Raw genomic sequence first — 10596 nt, forward strand, 5'->3', positions numbered from 1 at the left:
ACCACTGATTTGGCAAATGTGTTCTCTTCTAACCCAATCAGATAGACAGGGACAGAAAAAAATTAGCATTTACGTTGAATGGACAACAATATACACTTAGAGTTTCCCCCCAGGGTTATGTTTCCTATGCTATGTCGTAATATAGTCTGAAGAGATCTGGATATCTGGACGTACTGCAGAGTATCATATTGATCCACCACTTTGGTGGCATTATATTAATGGGCCAGATGAACAAGAGTAAACAGAAAACTGGTGGCTTTGGTAAGGCACACACACTCCAGAGGGAGCTCCGTGAAGATTCAGGACCTTCTACATGCATAAAATTTTGAGGAGTCCAGGCATTGGGGCAGGACGACTCCCCTCCAAAGTAAAAGATAAACTATCGCCGTCTTACATCTACCACAAAGAAAGAAGCCCACCACCGCGGGGGATTCTGCAGGTTCTGAGCCTATCATACACCTGGGGATACCACTGCGGTCTACAGCAGGAGAGGCTGACAGCTCTGAGTGTGGCCTGAAGCAGGCCCAGAGCACACGGGATCCCTTCCATCCCAGCAGTGCCAATGGTTCATTCTCAAAGGAACAGACGTATTCCAGGTGTGGATTTGCCTTTCCTCCCCATGAGGTCTTGGTCAGCACCGCTCACCGAGGGCTTATGGAATATTCGATCCACTATCATAGAATTCCACAGAAATATATCAGGTCAGGGGCCAACTTAAAAGCGAAAGTGTCATGGGAATAGGCCCAGGGCCATGGTATTTAGGGTCATGTCCTGTGCTGTACCTGATACATGAAATGCTTGCCCCATAGAGTGTTGGGGCAGTCTGCTGAAGGCACAGCTGAAGCTGAGGCGATGCTCTGCAAAGATAGGGTGCCATTCTCCAGGACATAGAACATTCATTGAATCAATAAAACGGCAGTGGTGCACCATGGGTATTTGGAATTATGCTAGGATGGATAATATAGATTACTAGTATGGGTGACTATCTTGAAATAATTTCAAACTTAAGAGGAATTGCAAGACTAGTGCAAAGAACTTTTTTGCCCTGAGCTATTTAAGAGTATGTTGCCCTGGCACCCGTGAGAATACCTTACTGTGTGTATTTCCTACAATCAACAACATCCTCTTACATAAGTACGACCCAACCATCAAAACCAGGACGTTGACAATGACGCGTTCCTACAGTCGAACCCCCGGAGACCATCCAAGTTTCACCAACGATCCCAAAAATGTCCTTGCAAAAGAAGCCAACCCAGGATCACCCTGTTTTCGGTTTTCATCCCTCTTTGGTTTTCTTTAGTCTGGAACATTTCCTCAGTCTTTCCTTGACCAGTACAACCACTTTTGATGGTGATAGGCCAGGTGTTTTGTAGACCGTCCCTTGATCTGAGTTTGTCTGATGTATTGTCGGGTCTAGATTCAAGTTATGCGCTCTGGCAGGGATATCATCTTATCAGGTGATGCACAATTTCAACTTGGTGCATTATTTGTGATGTTAACTTTGATTACTTGGTTTACTTGATGAAGATGGTTTCTTCCAGGCTTCTCAGCACTCGGAATCTAAGATCTCAGTGCCAAGTAGACTTCTTGCTTCTGCATTGTTGTTCCCAGTGTTTCTTCTTTCTCAGTGGACAGATCAAGGGAATATATGTTTTAGATATACATACATATACTTATACATATATTATTACCTATTTATTATATTAAATGAAAATCATTCCAATTCCAATCCAACACCACAGGGTTTTTCTGGTTTCTCCATTACTTATTTGTCCTTTTGTTTTTGATAGTGAGAAAATTGGTTCCTATTATTCCATCATCCTTGACATATTTACTTATTTGATCAATCCCTTTGTATCTTCTTCTTCTTCTTTTTTTTTTTTTTTTAAAGATTTTATTCATTTGTCAGAGAGAGAGAGAGAGCACAACAGGGGGAGCAGCAGAGGCAGAGGGAGAAGCAGACTCCTTGCTGAGCAAGGAGCCCGATGTGGGACTCAATCCCAGGACACTGGGATCATGACCTGAGCCGAAGGCAGACGCTTAACTGACTGAGCCACCCAGGCGTCCCCCCTTTGTATCTTCTGTGTCACCACTGTCCTGCCCCTCCCTGAACTCTCTCCTTACCTGGCTTAGACTCTGATATCCCAGCTGGGTGGCGACTGCCACGTCCCCATCCCACTATAGAAACCTTCCTTGTGCTTGGGCTCCAACACCTCATTCTTGACCATCACCAATCCACCTCTCCTCACCAGACTTCCTCCTCATTCTGCTTGGGCTTCAGTACTCTGAGCTGAGTCATGGAATGGGATTTTTAAAGCCAAGGGATTAAGAATGTGCACTATAAGTTCTGACTGTGATGAAATCAGCCATATGTCTTTGTTTGGCATGAGGACAAAATTAACAATATTCTGTATTTATGTTAGAGTTCTTAAAGTACCAACTACATTTCAGCATTTAATTTACTTGGCACTTGTTTTTGTAAATGGTATAAAATTGGGGTCTAGTTTTTTCCCTGGTAGATAACATCAGCACCATTTATTATATATTCATCCTTTTATCACTGAATTTCACCTTTCATATGTTCTATCCTTTAAACACATTTCTATTCCTGGATTTTCTAGTCAGTTACACTGGCTCATTTGTCTATTCCTATGCCAATTTCATATGGGTTTTATCATGGTAGCTTTTACAGCATCTTCCAATATTTGGTAAGCTGAGTGTACCTTTAATGTACTTCTTCCTACATTATTGGCTATTCACAGGTACTTTATTCTTTCCAAATGAATTTTAAGATAATCTAATCCAATTAAAAAGAAACCGGGTGGAAAATGAATTGAAATTAATTTTATATAAATTTATGGAGTTGACCTTTTTGTGACATTAAGTCTTCATATTCTAGGATAAAACAATGAGGTCATACAATGCTTATTCATTGTTCAGATCTTGTTTCATTTATTTATCCAACAAATATTTTTGAGCACCTACTACTGGCTAAGCCCTATTCTAAATGTTGGGGATACAACAGTGAACAAAACAGACAAGTTTCCTGCCTTTTTGAAGTATACATTCCAGCAGGGCAGACAGGTAATAAACAAATACATAATATACATAACAAGTAAATATGCAATGTGTCACACAGTGTTACATGCTACGGCAAAAAAAAAAAAAAAAAAGAATCCAACTGAGGGGGCGATATAGAATGATGGATGTCTATTTTTTTAAATTTAGGGCAATAAAGTGATATGGTGACGTTTGTGCGCAGCCATGAAAGAGTAACCCACGCGGTGCAGGTAGAAGAGGTAGCGCCTGCCAGGGCGCGCGCATGCGTGGTGTGTTACACTGGCAGAGGAAGGGCAAGCAGCCCAGCATGGCTAGCATGGAGTAAGGGGTAGATGGGTAGGAGGGGAAATGAAGACATTGGCTTTAACTCTGACTGGGAAAGAAAGCTGCTCCTGAGTTTTGAGCAGAAGAGTAACATGATCTGATGAAGGTTTTAAAAGATCATTCTGGGGGCGGCTGGGTGGCTCAGTGGGTTGAGCCTCGGACTCATGATCTCAGGGTCTCCAGATGGAGCCCCCGGTGAGGCTCCACACTCAGGGGAATCTGCTTCTCTCCTCCCTCTGCCCCTCCCCACGCTCGTGCGCGCAGGCATGCACTGTCTCTCTCAAATAAATAAATCTTAAAAAAAAAAAAAAAGATCATTCTGGTGGACAGGAGGGGAAGGAGGGAGACCCATCAGAAATCTCTTAGGATAATGCTTGCCTGAGGCGATGGCTTGGACACGGTGGAAGTGGGAAGAAGTGGGGAATTCTGAGGGGCCTGACTGAAGTGCCACCGTAGTCCACCAGGGGGCAGTACACACGTGTCTTGAAGGCACCAAGCCGCGACAGCCGGTCCTTCTCCCTCCCATAGTGATAGTTTGTGATTATCTTCCTATATAACAGCCAACCCTTCCCCTTTGCTGCTAGAACTTACATTTTATTTGGGACTGTGGTATGCCCAGCCTTAAGGGATGAATCATGACAGTGTAAGAACCACGTCCATCTCCATGATGGCAGTCACCTAATGTCATAACCATCAACCCCACCTTCTATACGTGTACAAGCATCAGCTAGTGTATTCCTGTAGTCTGGGAAAGCAGGTTTGCTGAGTGTGACTAGGAGCTCCTTTCTTTGCCATTATTTCTTATGGGAACATTGTCTTTTTAAATCTGTAATGCTGAAAAGAAAAAAAACATTTTTTAAAAATTTAATTCATGGACACGTGAAGAAAATTTGAGATGTACAAGAGCTTACAGCAGCACTGTCCAATAAGACTATATAGTTTTAGGGGCGCCTGGGTGGCTCAGTCGTTAAGCGTCTGCCTTCAGCTCAGGTCATGATCCCGGGATCCTGGGATCGAGCCCCACATCGGGCTCCCTTCTCCGCGGGAAGCCTGCTTCTCCCTCTCCCACTCCCCCTGCTCGTGTTCCCTCTCTCGCTGTCTCTCTCTGTCAAATAAATAAATAAAATCTTAAAAAAAAAAAAAAAAGACTATATAATTTTAGAGCCACATTTGGGCCACATAGGTAATTTGAAATTTTCATTTACACACATAACCAAATTTTTTAAAGTAAAAGGAAACAGGTTGAAGTTAAGTTTAATAATGTATTTTATTTAATCACACATATAAAATATTATCATTTCAAAATATAATCGATATAAAATATACTTAATGAGATATTTTACATTCCTTTTTTTCATACAAAGTCTGAAATCTAGTGGCTCTTTGGCAACTACAGCACATCTCAGTTTGGACCGGCCACATCTCAAGCACTCAGTATCCCCCCGTGGCTAGTGCCTGCTGTACTGGACAACGCAGGTTTACAGAGTATACGGGAACATCTTATCGTCCCCCCAGCGCTCATTCTTCTCTCTCTCTTTTTAAAGATTTTATTTATTTGACAGAGAGACACACAGCGAGAGAGGGAACACGAGCAGGGGGAGTGGGAGAGGGAGAAGCAGGCTTCCCGCGGAGCAGGGAGCCTGATGCGGGGCTCGATCCCAGGACCCTGGGATCATGACCTGAGCTGAAGGCAGCCGCTTAACGACTGAGCCACCCAGGCGCCCCCCTCTCTTTGTTTTATTATAGATGCATCCCACCCTCAAGTTTAACAATGCATATGAATGCCCAGCTGGAGACACCATCTCCCAGCCTCCCTAAGAGTTGCGTGTGGCCATGAGGCTTCATTACAGTGTAAAAAGCTACTACAAATTTAGCAGCTTCTATAACACCACTTATTGTCCCAGAGTAGGTCAGAATTCTGAGCTTGGTTGTTTTCTGTTCAGGGTCCCAGAAGGCCAAAATCAAGGCGTCAGCTGGGCAGGGCTCTTGTCTGCAGGCTCCCTTGTCTGCAGGCTCCGGGTAAGAACCTCCTTCTAAACTCATTCAGGCTGTTGGTAGAAGCCAGATCCTTGTGGCCATGGATCTGAGGTCCCGTTCCCTGCTCTCTGTTCCCTGAGGCTGCTTGGACCCCTCCTCTTGTGGCCCTCTCCATCTTTAAAACAGCATCAGTACAGCAAGTCCTCAGGCTTTGAACCCTTGACTTCCCCTTCTGCTCACCAGAAGGAAAAAGCAGTACATTTAAAGGGCCTGTGATTAAAGTAGGCCCACCTGGGTAGCCTTCTTTTTGCTATATAATACAACACGACCACAGGATGAGATTGATGTGGGAAATAAAAGCAGAAGAAAAACTATTAAATTTCCTTACTCCCTACAGCCCACTGACAAGTCCCTGAAACAGGCAGAGGGACATTCCTCTAGGGACTCAGCTGCCTCAGTGTTAATACTTTGTTAAGGGCAAAAGGCAATCCTAGCCTGACCAGAACCGCAGGATCCTATGAGTCTACTTTAACGTATAAGAATTCCTTTGGACACTTCCTTTATCTCTAAACCCTCCAAGGTATGTGTTGGCAATCATCCCCCAAGCATATGGCCCACCGACATACATCTGAAGGGTCTCACGACTAAGGTTTTAGTAGACAGTAATAAATGACCCTTTTCCAACAATAGCTAGCCCCCTCAAGGTCCTGGAAACCTTGCTTCCAAAATTCCTTAGAGACTTACGCTGTCTCTAATCCCCTCCCAACTTGAAAGTATATAATGGGCCACTCCTCATGACCCTAGTGTGGCTCTTTCTGCCCATGGGTCCTGTCCCCATGCTTTAATAAAATCACCTTTTTGCACCAAAGACGTCTCAAGAATTCTTTCTTGGCCATTGGCTTCAAACCATAATAACGTCTTTCCCACATCAAGATCATACCCACACTCGAAGGGGAGGGATTTCACGGGACATTGAGGGCATTCTTAGAATCCAGCCTCTTATAGCATGTGACTAAATGCCGGGCAATAGGAAGTTAATGGCAATTCTATCCTTCCAGCTGCTCAGGGCAACGTTTTGGGTGTCATCCTTGTCCTCTTGCTTTTCCTTACACCTCACTGGTGTTAAAAAACAAAATTTAACCAAGTAATTTAAAGATCTTATTGGCTTTATTCAGCAATTCATAAATCAGGCAGCATCCCATCTAGCAGGGAGAAAGGAGCTCCAAGTTGCTATACAAAGTGAAAGACTTATAGGCAGAAGGGAGTGGGAACAAGGAAGCTATACCAGCAAAAAGGGGATTGTGGTGGTGAGGTCACTTTCCTTTAAGGGATGGCCGGGGTCTATCAGGCAGATTACCTCACTAGTGCAGACCGGGTGATTCCTGATCAATAGACTTAAGATTCTACTTCTGGGAGAGGCCAAAACTATAATTCAGTTAAGTCTCGGTTTGGTGACGTGGGGCTTAGCATAAGTGACTCCATGTGGGGTCTGTTGCCTTGCTTTTAACACTGGTCAGTCATCAAATTCTGTCAGCTCAACTTTCAAAATACACTTAGAATACAACCACTTGTCATCACCTTCCCGGTGCCCTAGCTTGGGCCAGCCATCATTATCTTTCATGTGGATTACTGCAGTAATCCTAACTGGCCCGGCCTCAGCCATCTGTTCTCAGTAACCCATGTGGTCCTGGTACGACCTATGCCAGACCATGTAGTTCCTCTGTTCAGCACCCTTCATTGGGGGCCCATCTTGGAATAAAAGCCCAAATCCCTAATATGGACTAGTCCAGACTGTAGTCCTTGTGAGGCTCTACTTTGGTCTCCTCATTAGCTCCCGTGACCTCAAATCCTACCATTCTTCCCTCTGTCTCTTCACTGCAGCTTCACCGGCCTTCTTGTCAAAGAGTCCTCTAAGGCTTTTGCATCTGATACTCTCTGTGGCTAGAATGTTCTTCCCCAAGATACCTGCATAGCTAGCTACACACACACACATACACACACACACACAAGCACACACACACACACACACACACACACACACACACACGGGAGATTTCATATTCCCCTACCTTGCTTAATTTTTGCTCTGTAGTACTTTTCATTATGTAACATATTACATATTTTAAATTTGTATCTTGTTCGTCTCTCCCACTAAAATGCAAATCCTTTAGAACAGGGATTCTACCCTCTCCCCACTTTTGTTCATTATTGTATCAAGCTGGCACATGGTAAGCACTCCAAATTGTTTGGTAAGAATAGCAACATCAGAGGGAGATGACAGGAGTCAAAGCATCCTAAGGTCCTTAGGTCCTTTGGAAGGAAGGCAGTGATGTTAACTTTAGACTTTGCTAAGCTAAATATGCGTGCTACACTGTTCGCGGTTACCACTCAAGAGAACAGAAATAGAACTGTGACTTCAACGTTCAGCAAAAGGAATGGGCAAAAGAGAATATTTGAGTAAACCAAAGGAAGGCAGGACTGAAAAAGAAACAGCAAAGTGGATATGATAAAAGGAAAGCACAGAGCTCCCGGATTCCTGTAGAATAATGGCAGATGCCTAAATCCCTTCACAATCCTCCCGAAACCACACAGATCAACAATGACAGCAAATGAAATCACCCCAGCCCTCACCCACAGCATCCTAGGAGACAGAGAATGCCTCACACTTCAATTTACATGTAAATGGACAGATAAATATCTGGAAGTCAGCTCCAGAGCTCACAGCAGAACTGGGGCGTGGCAGGGGGTGGGGGGGGGTGGGGGGGTGGGGGGTTAGGGATGGTGTGTGGAAGAGAGAAGTACAGCTGGTCCTAGAGGAGGCCTATACCAACACCATCAGCTCCAACTAGCCTCAGAAGGAGAGGGTTCGATCCCATGAGGGGAGATACCAAGGACAGTCTGAGACCTGGTGGATCAGAACACTGGCTACTGGGTAATCGAAAGGAACATTCGTGAAAATGGATGATTCATTAGGTCACAAAAGAAAATCTCAGTAACTTTATTTTTTAAAAAAAGATTTTATTTATTTATTTGAAAGATAGAGAGCGAATGACAGAGAGAGAGCACAAATGGGGGGAAGAGGCAGAGGGAGAGGGACAAGCAGACTCCCCACCGAACAGCAAGCCTGATGCGGGCTCAATCCCAGGATTCTGGGATCATGACCTGAGCCAAAGGCGGCCGCTTAACCAACTGAGTCACCCAGGCACCCCATCAGTAACTTTAAGAATAACAATAATGTAAGCAACATTCTCAGATCATAAGTCAAAAAAATTATAATAACAAAATTAAGAGCTAAAAGATCCCTCCACGGGCACCTGGGTGGCTCAGTCGGTTAAGCCTCTGCCTTCAGCTCAGGTCATGATCTCAGGGTCCTGGGATCGAGTCCCGCATCGGGTTCCCTGCTCAGCCAGGAGCCTGCTTCTCCCTCTACCCCTCCCCCTTGCTCATGATCTCTGTCTCTCTCTCTCAAATAAATAAATAAAATCTTAAAAAAAAAAACCAATAAAAAAAGATCCCTCCATCAATTAAAAAAACTGTATTAAGCACATAGGCCAATAAGGCAATACAAACCAAAATCACAGAATTTTATGAAATAGCAGTTATGAAAACAGCTTATCTGAAGCTATAACATACTGCAAAAGCAGTTGTTAGAAGAAAATGTATTACATGAGTTACCTGTATCAGTAAAATTAAACATCAATTAAAAAGCTTAAAGAGGGATGCCTGGGTGGCTCAGTTGGTTAAGCATCTGCCTTCCGCTCAGGTCATGATCTCAGGGTCCTGGGATCAAGTCCTGCGTCGGGCTCCTTGCTCAGCGGGGAGCCTGCTTCTCCTGCTCTCCCTGCTTGTACTCTCTCGCTGTCAAATAAATAAATAAAAGCTTAAAAAAAAAAAAAAAGCTTAAAAAAATAAGTAAACCAAAAGAAAGCAGAATGAAAGGACTATTAAAGATAAAAGCAGAGGGGCACCTGGGTGGCTCAGTCATTAAGCGTCTGCCTTCGGCTCAGGTCATGATCCCAGGGTCCCGGGATCAAGTCCCGCATCGGGCTCCTTGCTCAGTGGGGAGCCTACTTCTCCCTCTGCCTGCCACTCCCCCTGCTTGTGTTCCCTCTCTTGCTATGTCTCTCCCTGTCAAATAAATAAATAAAATCTTTAAAAAAAAGATAAAAGCAGAAATTAATGAGTTAGCAGAAAAAAATCTAAAGAGAATAAATCCATCCAATTGCTGGTTCTTAAAAAAATCAAATCAATCCAGTTCAATCCAATCCAATCAATCAAACAAACCATCAGCTAATCTAATTAGGAACAAAAAAGAAAAGGCATAAATATGGAAGATAAGAAATGACAGGGAGGAAATAGCCATTGAAACAGAAGAAAAAATAAAAACCTTAAGATACTACTTTTCCCAAGTCTAGACCAACACATTCAAAAACCAATGATTTCCTAGCAGGATATCATTCGCTGAAATTGACCCCAGTAAACATAAAAAATTTAAACACATGGAAGAGTTACTCCTCAAAAAGACACGGGACCCAGATGGATTCATAGCAGAATCTCCTAAACCTTCCAAGCTACTTAAAATATTCCAGAGCATAGAAAAGGGAAACTCCCACATTATTTTTAACTCGTCACATGCATGTACAAAAACCAAGAAGAATAAGTAGTCTTTGACATTTATCCACATATTTACCACTTCCAATGCTCCTCATTCCTTCCTGAAGATTCAAATTTCCATCTGGTTCCAGGCAAGAAAAGAAGAAGCGAAAAGGAGAGAAGGAATGATACCTACAGCCAGAAAGCAAAGCTTTTCCAGATACCCTTGGCAGAATTTTGCTGATGTCTCATTGGCCAGAAAACCTTGGTGTAGTTTTTAGCTGGGCATATTGCTTTTCCAAACAAATTCAAGGTTCCACTAATAAAGAATACAAGGAGAATCGTTCTTGGGTAGGAAAAAGCAGTGACTGCCACAGTCCACCCTTTTAGCTCTCCGTCATACACCCTCCCTCATGGAGACAGTGCTGAGGTCTCGGCCAGACAGTGCATCCATCTCAAAAGCCCGGATCCCTAGCCAGTAAGCAGTTTTCTCCACGTAACCCCGATGGGAAGCCTTGGAGTCCAATAACCTGCAAACTAAGAGGCAAGTTATTTTCCTCCAACATATTCCATGTATAAGAGGAGAAGGAAATACAACTCCCACATAGAAGGGGAAGAATGGGAAATACATCCCCAGCAAAC

The 10596-nt window shown here is 43.6% G+C and overlaps 1 protein-coding gene across 2 annotated transcripts in view; it reads right to left on the minus strand.

Moving 5' to 3' along the window:
- Window positions 1-10186, minus strand: part of ARID3B (AT-rich interaction domain 3B) — an 89535-nt gene extending 79349 nt beyond the window's left edge. Inside the window, exon 1 of one of the 2 annotated variants that reach the window (XM_078079098.1) lies at window positions 10052-10186. The gene's annotated coding sequence lies outside the window, so the exon portion shown is untranslated. The remainder of the gene's footprint in view (window positions 1-10051) is intronic. The other variant, XM_078079097.1, reaches the window with a different exon arrangement.
- Window positions 10187-10596: the final 410 nt, after the last annotated feature.

The sequence above is a fragment of the Halichoerus grypus genome, chromosome 8 (genome assembly GCF_964656455.1).
Source record: "Halichoerus grypus chromosome 8, mHalGry1.hap1.1, whole genome shotgun sequence".
Taxonomy (NCBI): Eukaryota; Metazoa; Chordata; class Mammalia; order Carnivora; family Phocidae; genus Halichoerus; species Halichoerus grypus.